This window comes from Rhinolophus sinicus, chromosome 2 (assembly GCF_057876585.1).
Source record: "Rhinolophus sinicus isolate RSI-liver-muscle chromosome 2, RSI-T2T, whole genome shotgun sequence".
Classification (NCBI taxonomy): domain Eukaryota; kingdom Metazoa; phylum Chordata; class Mammalia; order Chiroptera; family Rhinolophidae; genus Rhinolophus; species Rhinolophus sinicus.
The window spans coordinates 2,523,690-2,540,060 of record NC_142502.1 but is presented as its reverse complement, the minus strand read 5'-3'; the positions used below and the strand labels follow the sequence as shown (position 1 = coordinate 2,540,060).

Below are 16,371 nucleotides of genomic sequence, written 5' to 3'. Positions count from 1 at the left end.
ACACGCGTCGGGGGATGAGGGAAGCAGGCTGGTGTTTGAAAGGACGTTTTCTCCCTCTTGGAGCAGACCGAGCACCCAGGATGAAACCAATGGCAATGGCTCAAGAGCCCCATGTGTACCAATCAACACGACACATGGGGGAGCGGGACCCCATCTGAAGAGTCCACTGGCCCTAAGGAGTTTTAAATCCGGAGGCTGACAACAAAAGCCTGCGATGAAAAGTGCACACACGTGGGTAGGAGGAAGAACACTGCTGGGGACGCTGAGTATAAAGTAATGCCAACTAACCAGGCCACGTGTGCGTTCACGGGGCAGCATGGGAGCGTGGGGGCTCCCTGGCAAAGTGGCCCCAGGTGCCAGGCTGAGTCTGGCCCTCGAGGAGCTTACTACCCACTCAAGGACCACGTCGTGCCAAGGCAAATGAGGAAGAGTGGGCATCGTCAGTGGGACCCACCTGGGAAGGTCTGCAGAGCAGGAGAAGGTGAGCCTGGCCACGGGAACCCTCTGGACAGGTAGAAGGCGAACAGTGGGCCGTGCAGGAAATTCAGGGCAGCCCCCTGGTGGTCAGAGGACCCACTGCTCCCCTGGGGAGCTGGCAGCCAGATGACGGAGGCCTTGAACACTGGGTCTGACCATCCACAAGCCAAACAGCCGCCACATGCCTTAGGTTCACGGTTCAGAAACTGTATGTAATGAGACAAAATGAAAAGCATTGCCATGGAAAATAATATTTCTTAGAAAATTCCCTGATCTTTTCATGAATTCCTCAAGTATATATTGAGTGCCAGGTACTTTTTTTAGACACTAGAAATATACAGAAAATACTATATGGAGTGAAAAAGGCACTTCAATGTACAGAGTAGAGAAAAACATTAAAGAAGGCAAGTAAATAAAATATATATTATGAATCAAAGCAGGCTGAGGTAATTTAAATGTAGGGGAGGGCGTGGAGGCGGCATAGAAAGGTCACACGGGTTTGCTCATGTTCTGAGGAGAGACCTGAAGGAAGTGGAGGAGGTAGCGTGGGGGAAGGGGCACTGCAAGTGCAAAGGCCCTGGGGTGGAAGGATACCTCGTATGCGGCACAAGGAGGCTGCTGCGTCCTGGGCAGAAAGGTCACGGAACAGACAGGAGATAAAGGTCTGAGACCAGAAAACAGGGCGCTGAGGCCCCAGGCAGAGGTCAGAGGTCAGGGGACACTCAGGTGACTTCCCATTACATCAGTATCACCTTTATGCGTGGTTCTGCTCACCTTACACTAGAAAGAAATCCATTCACAAATTCTGTGTCCTTCATCACAACATGAAGGGATTCAGTGGGTCCATTTTTAGAAGTCACAGGTATTACAGGGTCCTCTTTAGGCCTCTTGAGGCATTAGGGAGACTTTTTAGAAAACCCATAAAGCAGGGACCCACCCCTCACACTGACAGATGCTGACAGTGAGAGCCCAGAGTTTCCATCTTGGCAAAGTGCTCACTACAGGAGGAGGGTGGGCCTGAAGCAGTGTCGCTGGACCCCATACATGAAGGGGGTGGGGACACCCCTATCCAGCTCCTGTGCCCCCACTCAGCCCTGATGACACAAAGCGAAAACTGGATCTGACGCCACCTTGAGAAGGCTCTCGTGCCTTGGGCCTTCAGTGATCTGAACGTGGGATCTAAAGTGACACAGCCAGGAGTGGCTCGTCAGAAGGGATAGAAAAAGTGGCCTCTCTCCTCACCATCGTCATCAGAAGAAATCGCCTTGAGCTCCCTAAACCAGCACCTTGCTTTACAAAAATGAAGATAGTTTTAGGAATGGATGAACCACACATGCATTTGGCAAAATGGCATCAACTTGAAACCTGAACTAAATTGAAGCATTTACAAGCCAAGGCAAATGTTCAAAGGGAGACTGACACACAAAGAGCAGATGGCGGGTGAGAAGCCAGAGTGTGTTTTGCCAACACCCACAAAATGCAGATTTTCTTAAGTGCCTTGAAGGCTGTTTATGGTCGGAGCACCCAGGAAGCAGCCCCCCAGCTCCAGGCACGGGAAGCTTTCTGACAGCAGCACACTGCCTCCTGGAAAGCCGATGACAGACCGCTTCTTAGGGATTCTTACTTTTCATGAAAACATCACCTCTGTCTTGGAAAAGCCAGTCCACATTTTATTTTACAACGCGGAAAGGGAGGACACTATTTGTAGGTGATGACCTGCCTTCTGAAATTGCATGAAAAACTGAAAGAAAGGGTCATCTGTCACACAATCTCCTGTCTATTTCTAGGGGCTATCCAAACCCTTAGGGAACTGCAAAAATTTCTTTAAATGTCCAATTAGAGGAACTCCAGAAAGAGTACTGTATCCTCTTAAACCTCTTAGGAACATATTTGCAAAAATAATTCTAAACCTTTCCATCCACATTTAATGAAGAATGTTTAGGGTAAATATTAAGTGCAGACTAAAATATGCCTACACTAAAATAAAGGAAAAATGGAAGCTCTGAATTGCTCGTATCAATCAGGGAGAAAATTGAGAGCATGTATTTTCACTGAAATTTTCTCATCAGCTGTTATTTCTGATCCCTTTAGGTACTTTCTTATACTGAAATTATTTTTGAGAAAAAAGAACAGCAAAATCAAATTGCACATTCATTATCATATTTAAAAGTTACTCTACCACTCCTTCTAAAACCCAAATCAAGTTGCAGTGATGCTAAAAATTTACCAGAATGTTAGTCATTTGAGAAGTTGGTTTATTTCTCACAAAATCTATTTTGGTGCATACTCAAATAAGTGGGTTTTTCTATGTGTGGATGGATGGATGGATGGATGGATGGATGGATGGATGGATGGATGGATGATGGATGGATGGATGGGTGGATGGATGGGTGGGTGGGTGGGTGGGTGGGTAGATGGATGGATGGATGGGTGGGTGGGTGGGTGGATGGATGGGTGGGTGGGTGGGTGGGTGGGTGGATGGGTGGATGGGTGGATGGGTGGATGGGTGGGTGGGTGGGTGGATGGGTGGGTGGGTGGGTGGGTGGGTGGATGGGTGGGTGGATGGGTGGGTGGGTGGGTGGGTGGGTGGGTGGATGGGTGGGTGGGTGGGTGGATGGGTGGATGGGTGGATGGGTGGATGGGTGGGTGGGTGGGTGGGTGGGTGGATGGGTGGATGGGTGGATGGGTGGATGGGTGGGTGGGTGGGTGGGTGGATGGGTGGGTGGGTGGGTGGATGGGTGGGTGGGTGGGTGGATGGGTGGGTGGGTGGGTGGATGGGTGGGTGGGTGGATGGGTGGGTGGGTGGGTGGGTGGGTGGGTGGATGGGTGGGTGGGTGGGTGGGTGGGTGGGTGGGTGGGTGGGTGGGTGGATGGGTGGATGGGTGGATGGGTGGATGGGTGGATGGATGGATGGGTAGATGGATAGATGTACTGAGTGAATGTGGATGGATAGATGGTTGGATGGATGGATGGGTGGAAGGACTGATGGTTGGATGGATAGATGGAGTGAGTGAATGTGGATAGATAAATGGTTGGATGGATGGATGGATGGATGGATGGATGGATGGATGGGTAAATGGATAAGTGGATAAGTGGGTGGATAGTTAGATGATATTTGATTAAACTTGGAAGCAAGCACTGATTTTTAGACAAATATCTTCACATATAGAAAACACCCCCTCCTTACAGGAAAGACAGCAATAATACCAACCGGTCTCATCCTGACAGACAAAAGGCTTTCACACATGCCAGCTCATTATCACACACAAACTTAGAGATCCTACAATTAATATCTTTGGAAGGAGAGATTTCACCACACTCAGTACTGTTCTAATTATCAAGGTAATTAATAACCTTAAGATTTCAGGGCCACACTGAGGATTTCTATGTCATTTACCCTGGGAGGGGACCAGAGAGGTTCTTCCTGAGTTTGAGGCAGGCAGGAGATTGATTCTGGGGAAGATCTCCGGTTCTGTAAAGAACAGTAAATGCTCCATTCCAGGGACGGGTAAGCTCCGACGGAGGGTGCCTCACTGCACAAAAGCATCTCACAGAAATAAAGCACCTCTTATTTGGAGATATTACTATGTATTTCAATATTTCTGGAATTAAAAACATATTCTAACATATATATTTGGTAATTGATATAGCTTTTCCCCTCTCAAATAAATATAGTCTTTATATCTGTCTAGATTCTCAACATATAACAAATGCGTACATATAAGATGCTCAAAATGTACTATTATTTGTATCATTTTTAAAGGAAAGTTATCTTTGGTTCTTGAAATTTTTCTTTTATGTGAATATTAGAGATTGACAATATTTGTAAAACGCAGCACTAAGCATCCAAAAGCCATATTATTTATTATTTCTCAGAATATCTAGGTATGTTTTCAGCACAGCTTTATGGTCAGACAGGCTGTCAAGAAAAATAACTTACAGTTAGAAAAGATAAACTCTTCTTTTTTTCAATATCAGATTCATTAAACTGGGTAAAGTCAAATTAATCTATTTTTAATATAATGGTAATTGTTTTGTCTCTTCGTTTTTGAAGTTTGATAAGTTTTATTATTCCAAGTAAATCAATAATAAATATTGTTTCCATTTACATTTAAGGAAAATGAAGTTTTCAACATGAATTATCTACTCAGAATGAGCGTGTGCTATCACTGAGTGGGCGGACATAAACGTCACTGCTAAACTATAAAGGCTGCAAAATTGTGAAGGATAAATCAAAATGAAAATGTAAACAAGTGACAAATAAAGAGAAGTAAAGAAAGACCAGGCAATGGTCTTCTAAAAGAATCTTCTCACATGTTTCTGATATATCCCTGATGATTTAGAAACAAGAAGAATGTCTTATTACTATTATCCTGGATGCAATATGATGTGTTGTTTCTTCCATCTTTATGGAAAACAGTAGCAGACGTTTTTCCTATAGTGTAAAGATCCAGGAACCTCCCTAATTTAAGGGCCTTGTTATTAAACAAAGGGCCATGGACGAAGCTTCTGGAATTAGAGCCCAATGTTTGCCATCTATTATATCCTGTAAACAGACTAAACTTGTGTTCTTAGCGACCAATCTGCCACCGCCCCCAAAACAAAGGCAATTAGAGGAAAGAATTCAGCTCTGGGGATCATTCACAGCTAAAAATACTTTATTGCTATATTATTTTAATATGTTTTAATCTTAAAACCAGCGCATTTTTATTGACCCACCAGAAGAAGGAAAAAAGGACTCACTTGATAAGGATTCACAAATTAACAAGACGCCAGGGAAGGTGCCAGCCACCGCTCTCAGCTTAGACCCCAGTTTGACAGGAGTAGAGGAACTTCGGTGGCGAATCTGGGGACTAAGCAGGCCTGACCTGGGCGCCACACAGCCCTGCCTCCTGGCAGCCAAGGGGCTGCTGTACTGCTCGCCTCGTTCAGGGGGCCGACCACACAGCAGCCGCTGTCCTGTCCAGGGTGCTGCGACAGTCAGTATGGGGGTCCCACCTGCAGTTATGGGGGGCTCCTAGCTGCGTTACACCTTCACCTCAGTTCAGACAAATTCAAGATGTGCTTTCTGTCTCATCCTTCACGATCTAACAGTCATGTGGTGTGGTCTGTGCAGTATTTTTCAGGGCGTGCTCATCACGTACATCCTGGCAATTAGACAGAATCAGACGTACAGGTTCACCTACAAGTGCACGTGGCTTTTTCTTTACTCATTTAACAAATACCATATTTGTTGAGTTCTTCCCTTGCGCCCAGCACGGCTCTGGGCATTGATTGCAACAGGAACAAATGGACGGAACTGTCTGCCCACAAGGAAGGGGCACTCAGGTGAAGGAAGGCAGACAGACAGGCACATAAGCACATAAGCAAGTCAGTCTTGCAGACCATAGCAAGGAAGGACGTGGGCTTCCACATGTGTGACACCATCTGAGGGCGTGGGAGGAGTCCACAGGCGCAGCTTTCCTCCGTGGGCGCTGGTCTCCCCCGGCTTTGTGGACACCTGGCTGCTGCCATCAAGAGAGGGCATGGGGGGCCGGCCCAGTGGCTCAGGCGGTTAGAACTCCATGCTCCTAACTCTGAAGGCTGCCGGTTCGATTCCCACATGGGCCAGTGGGCTCTCAACCACAAGGTTGCCAGTTCGAATCCTCGACTCCCACATGGGATGGTGGGCTCTGCCCCGTGCAACTAGAAAACAGCAAATGGACCTGGAACTGAACTGCGCCCTCCATAACTAAGATTGAAAGGACAACAACTTGACTTGGAAAAAAGGCCTGGAAATACACACTGTTCCCCAATAAAGTCCTGTTCCCCTTCCCCAATAAAATCTTTAAAAAAAAAAGGGGGGGGAGGCATGGATTCCCCTGTCCCTTGCATCTCAGCAGCACTGTGACTTGCTCTGACTCATAGAATGGGACACAGTGGAATTCTGGGACTTGCAAACCCAGGCCTTAAGAGGACAACCAGTTTCTGCTTCCTCTGTCTTAGAAAACAGCCACCTGTAGGAAACATGGCTACCCTGCCAGGGCGGTGGGGGGAGGGGTCGGGGAGGAAAGAAGACGTCTAAACCGGCTCAGACGTACTAGAGTCAGGCCAGCTCACGACCATGTGAATGCTGGGGACACCAACAAAAGAATCCTCTCCCTGAGCTTCAACCAACCCTTAGAATTAATGGTATTGTTGTTGGAAGCCACTAAGCTAAGCTTCAGGGCATTTTGTCACTGCAATGGATGCTGGGAGCCCTGCAGAGGGTTACTCTGGCTCCTGTCTTAAGACTAGACTCCGTGACTGTGTGCTGGAGGGGAGGGGCCGCAAAAGCAGTGAATGTGACAAGACATGAGCCTGGCCTGGACCTGGCAGTCGTACACGCATCAAGGTGGTCACAGGTGGTCAGGTTCTGGAGAGAGCTACTGCAGTAGATTCCACTTCTGTGAAGCTGAACATGGCAGGACTCGTCTGTAGCTTCCTCTGGACATGTCCTGAAGGGAGCAATGCGATTGCTAACTGACGGTATGTGAGGCGTGACAACAAAAGACAAGTGGAGGACAAAGGGGACCTCAACACTTGCCTCACTGGCAGCAGCCCAGATATCATTCAAATTCTACGCTGGCAGGGGCACAGCCTGAGAGCCACAGGCCAACCATCCCCGAGACTGGCTGTGCCAGGGGTGCTTGCCCTTGGAAGCTAAGGCTCTGGGAGCGAGCAGGGCTGGAAGCAGTCACCTGTCACCTGAGAACACACAGGTAAGTTGGAGTTCCTGACAACCCACGTGCAGGTGCTGAGCCTGCGAGGCAGGCAGAGGAAAACTCCTTGTTAAGACTCTTGCAGAGTCATCAGGTGGTTTCTTGGAGATGAACGCCGACCGTGGCTTCTTTCCAAAAGCTAACAAGGGATGGGGTCCCTTCTTGTCCTCAGGGAGAGCCAGTGAGGACTGTCATCGGGGATGTCAATCCGTAAACAGCCGCCAAACCCGGGGTCCACGTCTCCCTGGACATTCCTCCCAGAAGCTCAGGTCCTGCATCCTGGGGTCTGCCTGCATCCTTGGGGCATCGGCTGGTCACCCCTCTGGCTCCCCTACAAGTCATTCACTCAGTGACTCTTCACTGGGCACCTGCTCTGTACCAGCAGCATCTGTGTCCTGCATATCTGAAGGGAGTTCTTTATCAAGAGTTGGAAAACTGATATTCAAATCTGGCTCTTTGAAAACGAGCAGGTTGTAAAATTACCTGACATGTTGTGTCCATCCGAGAGCCACCATGGCGGTCCCCAGAGCCCCTCACAATCTCTTTTCTCAGAAGTCTCTTCTCTAACAGGGTTTATAAGATGATAGATGTTCTTTATTTTCTGTTTCAATCCTTTTTCCTCTGCTCCCCTTCCTTCCTTTTCTCCCCCAAAGTCTCCTCCCATCTCCTGCACCAGCGTCTCCCCCAAGCCCACCGTGTGCCGGTTCTGAATCTCAGGCTGAACCTCAGTCAACTGAGCAGTGGGACACACCTTGGGGAACAATGACAGCACCGACTGTGCTTTCTGAAAGGACCACAGACTTGCTGTCGGGTGTGCACGTGCTCTGCAGACATTAGCAGGTGTCACTATTAATACCAGGATTTGGGAGTGAAGGAAAAACCATCGAGGACTCACGTCCTGTGCAGCTGACTTTGAAACTCCTCTGGGGCCCGTTTTCGGTCACTACGCTGTGCTCAGTGGGCCTGGGCTGTGTTCTAGGAAGGGCTGATGGGGTGAGTCACATAGTGCCTTGTTCACCCACATGAGAAGTCTCCTCCCACATCTGCCCACGTGCGGCCAGTAGGAGACGCACATCAGCAGGATCGCCCGTGCAGCCCGCAGGCTCAATTGGGGCTGATGGCATCACGCTTAGCGTTAGCACAGAGCAGAACAGCTTAATTGCAAATGAACTCCTTACAAACATGAGCTGCTGGTCACCAGGTGCCAGGACAAGGAAAATCCAGTCCCACCAGTGAAGAAACTACTCAGAACCTGGGCACCTGACAGCTGATGGGGTGTAGGTGTTCGACAGCAAGGCAAGGGAGGGTGATGGGGAGGGGACGGGGTACCCCCACCCCTGGGGTTGGGGCACAAACTGGAAGAGGATCACTCTCAGAAACAAGCCCCAGGGTGCAGGACTTTAAGACAGGCAGGCAACCAGGGCAGGTCCAGACGTGGGGCTCCACCTCCTGACAATTAAATCAGGACAGTCACACACCTGAGCGGGGTTACTGCCTGGGGTCCCGGTGCTCACACTCCAGCTGCCACACAGTCACTTGGGCAGCTCACAAAAACAGACTGCCGGCCCCACCCTCGAGGGTCTGATTCAGTGGGCCTGAGACTCTGCATTTCTAAGGCGTTCCCAGGGGTGCTGGGCTGGTCAGGACCACTCTCAGCAACCCACGGATACAGTGTATGGACCAGGACTGGATGTGCTGTTGTCTGATGATGCTGTTGTCTGATGATGCTGTAGAATCCAGCCCCACACACTTAGGAAAGCCCAGGTTTGCTGATGCTTTGTGCCCACGGGTACCATTACGTCATCCCCTCGTGACGCGAGTCCACCCCTCGAGGTGAGGGCTTGGTGTTGACCGTGAATTCAGAGGAGCTGGCAAAGGGGGCTCAACTTACATGAAATGACAAACGACTCATTTTAGACCGTCACAGTGGTTCCCGAATGCAGCAAGTGTGGCCATTCCGTCTGTGCCAGGCAAGGCCTCTGCATATAATTGCTGGTAATATAGAGGAATCAGTACGGTGATAAGGTATTTAGGGATCAATCACTAGTGCCTTCCCAATACAATCCAACCAGAAGCCAGAGTATGAAGCCTTTTGTTTCAATCACAGTACGGAGCCTTTAATTTCAAGTGCACCTTTAAAAGGACAGTTCCCATGGAGATATTTTTTTTTCCCTAGCCAACTAAAGCCCGTGTTCTCTGCTGAAAGTGCCACTAAGGAGTTGGGTGTGTCTGGGTTTCAGGCAGGTGACATATGGCCACCCAAATGGGACCTATGGCCACATGGGCCCAAGTTGCTCACAATCCACGTGACCTGGCTTTGGTATTTCAAGGGTATTTTTCCAGGATTTTTGAAGTTCAAGCAATAAAGCACATGCAAGTCTTATTGGTTAAATTTCACCCAGCACCTCACACCAGCGACCACAGGCTCACGTCCCCTGAGTCTCAACCCACAGAAACTGCAACTCTGTGCAACACGTCTTTAGAAAGAAAACGTGAAACTACACAGGCAGAAATTGTTAAACTAGACACAGTGACGTCTGCAGACTCATGCATGAAACTCCGCAGGCTGGCCTCATCCCACTCTTATTTTCTATTTTTCTTTAATGTTCTCCTGGGTCATTCCCCTCAAGGACGTCTTGTTCAGACTTATTTGTCCTCTCTATTGACAAGTTGTTAGAGCAATCTCCTTAAATTCATTTTGGATTTAATTTCAAGTGGCATTTCTCCTTTTCATGTTAAAAAGGGTCTTGCCTCATTTAAGTTTATTTTTTCTCACCTTTCTGTGAACAGTCTCCTCCTAGGGTCAGCTCTTGGGTAACAATGTTGAATCAAAGATCTGTTTGCCTTAATGCAGGCAAACCAAACAGGGGCTCCCTGGTGACAGAGACCCCGGGGCCAGATGAAAGGCCAGTATGCTTTCTCACAGCTTGGTGCCAGCTGCACTGACCAGCTTCCAAATTCACCTGCAGGGCCCTTCTACACAAAGGTTTCTGGTAAAAACTCTTACATGGAGCAAAAAGTAATGATCAGGAAGGGACCTTCAGACTCAAGTGTCACTTTATATTTTTTTATTTTTTTATTTTATTTTATTAAATTTATTGGGGTGACAATTGTTAGTAAAATTACATAGATTTCAGGTGTACAATTCTGTATTACATCATCTATAAATCCCATTGTGTGTTCATCACCCAGAGTCAGTTCTCCTTCCATCACCATATATTCGATCCCCCTTACCCTCATCTCCCACCCCCTACCCCCCACCCCCCTTACCCTATGGCAACCACCAAACCATTGTCTGTGTCTATGAGTTTCTGTTTCTCATTTGTTTGTCTTGTTCTTTTGTTGCTTTTGGCATAGAAGAAAACATAGGTACTAAACTTATGGATCTTGGGTTCAAAGAGCATTTTATGAATTTGACTCCAAAGGCAATGGAAGTAAAAGCTAAAATAAACTAATGGGACTATATGAAACTTAAAAGCTTCTGCACAGCAAAAGAAACCATTGACAAAATAAAGAGGCCACCAACTGAATGGGAGAAGATTTTTGCAAATAGTGCCTCCGATAAGGGGCTAGTATCCACAATATACAAGGAACTCATGCAACTCAACAACAAAAAAACAAACAACCCAATTGAAAAATGGGCAGAGGACTTGAAGAGACATTCCTCCAAAGAGGACATACAAATGGCAAATAGACATATGAAAAAATGCTCAACATCACTAATCATCAGAGAAATGTAAATAAAAACCATGATGAGATATCACCTCACCCCAGTCAGAATGTCGATCATCAACAAGACAAATAGTAACAAGTGTTGGAGAGGCTGTGGAGAAAAAGGAACCCTCATACACTGTTGGTGGGAATGCAGACTGGTGCAGCCGCTATGGAAGGCAGTGTGGAGGTTCCTCAAAAAATTAGGAATAGAATTGCCATATGACCCAGCAATCCCTCTCCTGGGTATCTACCCAAAAAATCTGAAAACATTTATACATAAAGACACGTGTGCTCCAATGTTCATTGCAGCTTTGTTTACGGTGGCCAAGACATGGAAACAACCAAAATGTCCTTCAATAGGTGAATGGATGAAGAAGTTGTGGTATATATACACAATGGAATACTATTCGGCAGTAAGCAAAGATGATATAGGAACATTTGTGACAACATGGATGGATCTTGAGAGTGTAATGCGGAGCGAAATAAGTCAGACAGAAAAAGCAGAGAACCATGTGATTTCACTGATATGTGGTATATAAACACTTTATATTTTTTTAATTGGAAAATTTACAAAGAAGTCATTCTATTTTCAGCATACCTTTAAGTGTTGTGTTCTATGGTTTATAGTTTTGTTTTGTGTTTAGTAAAGACTTTATCTTTTTAGAGCAATTTTGGGTTTACAAGAAAATTGAGAGAAAAAGACAGAGATTTTGCACAGCCTCCCCCCAAATCCAAACCACTCACCAAACAGGTACATTTGGTACTAGGTATTGAACCTATGATAACACAAAGCCTGTAGTTTACCTTGGCGTTCACTCTTCGTGGTGGACATTTTATGGGTTTGGACAAATGTATAATGACATATATTTGACATTATAATATTAAACAATATTGTCACTGCCCTAAAAATCCTCTGTGCTCTGCCTATTCATCGCTGCCCCCCTTCCTCCCCCCCTCTCCCCACAGCCACTGATCTTTTTACTGTCTTTGTATTTTGCCTTTTCCAGAATGTCACACAGTTGGAATCGCACAGTGTGATTCCAAAAAGCCTTACAGATTGGCTTTTCACTTAGTAATATGCATTTAATGTTTCTCTATGCCCTGGGATTTCAGGTCAAGGTGCTGAGTAGGTAAATGCTGTGCTCTCCTCCTTCCACGATCACATCAGAATTACAACTAAACTACAAAACAACCATCACTGAGAACCACCTGAAATCTGGCTGACCCGAAGTCCTACAACTAAGGACACACAGGAAAAGCCACTTCTAAACTGGTAGGAGGGACAGAGACACGAAACACACTGGTCCCACACCCGCGTGTGACCATAAAAAATTGGGGGGATATCTTGGCTGAGGAGACACCCCCTGAGGAGTGAGGGATCCCAGTCCCACACCAGGCTCCCCAACCCAGGGTTCCAGTGACAGGAGGGAAAGTCCCCACGACTTCTGGCTGTGAAAACCAGCAGAAATTGTGTCTGAGTGAGATGGAGAGTGGCTGGAGTCCCAGGCATTTCTTTTAAATGGCCTGTGCATGGACTTACTTGCTGACCAACTCACTCACTCTGAGCTCCAGAACTGGGGCAGCATCTCAAAAGGCACCAGGGACCTACAGGGAGGTACTGAATTGTCTGGCTCCAGGCCAAGGGCTGGAGGGGCAGCTTTCATCCAGACAGAAGAGCTGGGAGAGACCATAGTTTCCTTGTTGAGCCTTCTCCCCTCTCAGCAGGCAGACACAGGTGGCCACTATATCTGAGTCTCCATCAGCCTGGCTGACAGCCATTCATTCATGCCACCCTGGTGATTCCCTGAGACCCCACCCCACCCAACTTGTGGGCCCACCCAAGCTGCTTCCAGTGGCCTTTCAACACAAACAGTCTGTCTTGGCTCATGCTACAGACTTTCCTAAAACCTCTCAAAGGTTCACAAACCCCAGACAAACAGCATCTGTCCTTGGCATGTCTCATACGTCTTGCTAAGCAGCCATGAGTCTGGCATTGGCGGCAGCTGGCCTCAGTTTACAGCTCAGCCTCTCCCAGGTGTCTCCAAGCCCAGCATAGGTGACAGCCGTTTGCTGTGCTGGGCTAACACACACCCCTGCTGTGCTAACACACAGGGTTCTGCTGTGCTAACTGGTTACCCTGGGCAAGTGAGTAATCAGTTGTCCTAAGTTTCCATTTCCTCACCTGCAAAATGGGTTTGCTAAAAAATAGTAGGTATACCATTACACAGGGTTCATGTGAGGATTAATTGGGATAATTCATGCACATTGCTTGAAATAGCAAATAAATTTGCAGTGTAATTATTTTAGTCATTTGCATAGCCCATCTTATTGCTTTAACATAAGATAAGAACCATTTTTCTCCTTATTATGATATTTTATGTAGGACGTATTTCATTAGTTAATCTCTAAAGCCTTTCCCCACAGCACTGTCAAATAAGTCTTATTTAAATTCAGCTGTGTTTTTTTTAATATATAATGTTAATATCTCCTACAACGCTTTGAAATAGAAAACTCTCATTGCAGCATTCCACATTAACAAGCACTTACATGAGTTTCATGGCTTCTGGTTTATGAACTTGTGTATACATTCAAGCTGTCTTCTCACTACGGGGTTTTCTGTATCGTGAGTTTTCACATTGTGTATTTCTATTTTTCTAGTTGTTTTTTCTCTCCATTTAGACGATGATACACTTTGAGTTGAATGGAACATTAGCATTCACTTAGGTCAACTTCCCTCTCAAAACTGAAATCCCTGGTGGGGGCAGGGTAGGATGACAGGGTTCGGTTTAGGTTTGCCCACTTAAGTTACCAAAGGTAGGCCGGGCCCAAAGATACACCTTGGCCATTAAATAAAAAATTCCCTCTCATAGAGAATTAAAATTGACTTCTGTGTAATTACTTCCCATTGGCTCTAGTCTGGTCTCTGAAGCTACTCAGGATAAATATGAAATACGTGTGAAATGTGCTTATGGGACTATGAAATCCACAAGAGAACCCCAAGTGTCTGGGGCCATTTATGCTCCCTTGAGGTGTGCCATCCCATGCTCAGGTAAGCCTAAGGCTTTCCTGTGGGAAAGTTTCTAGAGTCTTATCACCCAGCCGAGCTTTCTTTTTAAAAAGGGACTACATTTTCATCCTCATCTTGAAATTGTCACAGAATCTTGTAAGTCGTCTACCAAAATCTTTCCCACTCTGGCCAGAGTAAATACTTACACACACATGCATGTATGTATGGACAAAAAAAAAACCTGCTTTCAGTTCTTCCTTGAATACAGAGAGATGACCAGAAATCATTGATCTCCAAAGCACTTTTCATTTCTTCACTTTCTTCAGAGACAATAAAGCCTTACCTTCAGGTGGATCGTGATTTGTTTTTTCAAAAGCTCCATATTTCTAACATTATTTGCGAGAACTACCTTTCCTTGGTCAAGATGCAAGATTTATCTTGACTGAAAAGTGTTAAATGGAATTTGAGTCTACAGTTATGAGACCATTTTGTCCTCTCTCCAGAGAATGCACTGCATCAGAGCATCAGACAAATGTTTGCTGCAAATTAAACTTTCACCATCTCCAGCCAGCTGACAGAGTGGCCCCAAAACACTGCCCTGTCCCGCGGATTGAGAACGATGTGCTCCTGGCACCCAGGTGTGAAGGACCAGCGGTCCCAGCTCATCTGGAGGGTGCCGTGAACTGCACACCACCCAGGCACCAACGGGAGCTGAGAAGAAACCAGAAAGCCAGTCCCCCTCCAAACAGCCGCGGTTCCCAAATGCGCCCAAACAATTTTCTGGTGAAGAAAAAGTTCAGGACACAGCATAGCCAGTTGTTTAGCAAAAGAATTTGATAAAACCATGGCCAAAAAATAAAATACTTTGCAAATAGCCTTCATTTTTATCTTTAAACAAATCTGTGCCGAGCACTTCTGTGCGAGGTTCCTGTCATAACACCTTCATAAAACTGGCATCATTACCAGCATTTTCTGGATAAACTAGGGAGCTGAGGACCTGCTCACACCACCTGTAAAGAAACAAGACAAGGGGTCAGACCCAGAGTTTCTGACTCCAGGACTGAGCTCGTCCCTTATCCTGCTGCTGTATATGAGCACACAAGTGAAAGTCCTACTCTGTGAACCAAGGTGAAAATGGCCTTAATTTTGAAATCTCACAGGTAAAGTGCACGTATTAAGATACATCTCGGGGCCGGCCCCAGGTGCTGAGGCAGTTAGAGCTCCATGCTCCTAACTCCAAAGGCTGCCGGTTCGATTCCCACATGGGCCAGCGAGCTCTGCCCTCTGCAGCTAAGACTGTGAACAACAGCTCTCCCCAGAGCTGGGCTGCGTGAGCAGCCGAAGGTGATGTGAGCTGCTGTGAGTGGCCGACCAATGAGTGGCAACCAACAGGCCTGGGCGGGGAGGGGAGGGAGCGCAAGCCTCACAACACCAGCATGGATCAGGGAGCTGTGTCCTGCACAACTAGACTGAGAAATAACGGCTTGAACCGGAGTGGGGGGGGGGGGGGAGGCAGACAAAGGGGGAAAAAGAAAATAAACCACAATTGCTTTTGCACCAACCCAACATATCATAAAGAACAAGACTCATTTAGTTTCTTTCTCTCCAAACTTATGTTTCCTTTTGGCGACTTTTATGCTTGTCGAGTGGTTTTTAGTGCACGTTTGATCTCCCCAGACGCATTATTTTTTCTTCGGAGGTAGGGTCCACGATCGTCTCCCTTTCTATCATCCAAATGAAACGATCTGTGTGACACAAAAAGTGACTTTGCATACCGTAAGGATTTTGTCATGCTTATTACACTAATCACTGAAAATGAATCTTTTAATTCTAAGCAACTCAAAAGCTTGGAACACAGTAGACATGCAAAAGAAAATTCCCTGATGGAAACTGAAAGTGTTAGAAACACATTTGTCCATCAGTATGAGAAACCTTACTTCTTTCCTCTGATCAGCGTTGACCAACAGACAGGTTTCTCTTCTCCTAGGAGCAGCCCCGTGGTTCAGGAGGAGACCCTGGAAAGAGACATTTTACACTTATCAAGAACCGCTTTGTTCGTGTGGTAATAGAACCATAGCATTTGATATTATAAATTTCCATTACCCTATAAATAGAAAAAAATATGAATTCACACTGAGATATATTGATTAAAATTTTAAGATCAAGTTTAACGTTTAAACAATAAATTCTTCCTTTTGGCATAAAATTTGAAATTTATAATGCTTTTAACTATGCAAGATTTATTCTTGTATTTGAATATTTAACAATACTACTTATATACATATGTGCTGATAGATTTTTTTATTTACGTTTGTATCGAAGTCAAAAATTATATCAATATGTTTTAATTCTTAAAATTCTGGGAAAAAAGTGAATTTATTTTGCTAAAACAAAAGTCCATTTTATATATACAGAGGGTGCCAAAAAAATGTA

General features: G+C 46.1%; 1 long non-coding RNA gene across 1 annotated transcript in view; it reads right to left on the bottom strand.

Annotated features, from left to right (window-relative positions):
• The window catches only part of LOC148758731 (uncharacterized), a 45,433-nt gene extending 29,472 nt beyond the window's left edge, over positions 1-15,961 (bottom strand). The window contains exon 1 of the long non-coding RNA XR_016019636.1: positions 15,876-15,961. This is a non-coding gene — a long non-coding RNA (uncharacterized LOC148758731). The remainder of the gene's footprint in view (positions 1-15,875) is intronic.
• Positions 15,962-16,371: the final 410 nt, after the last annotated feature.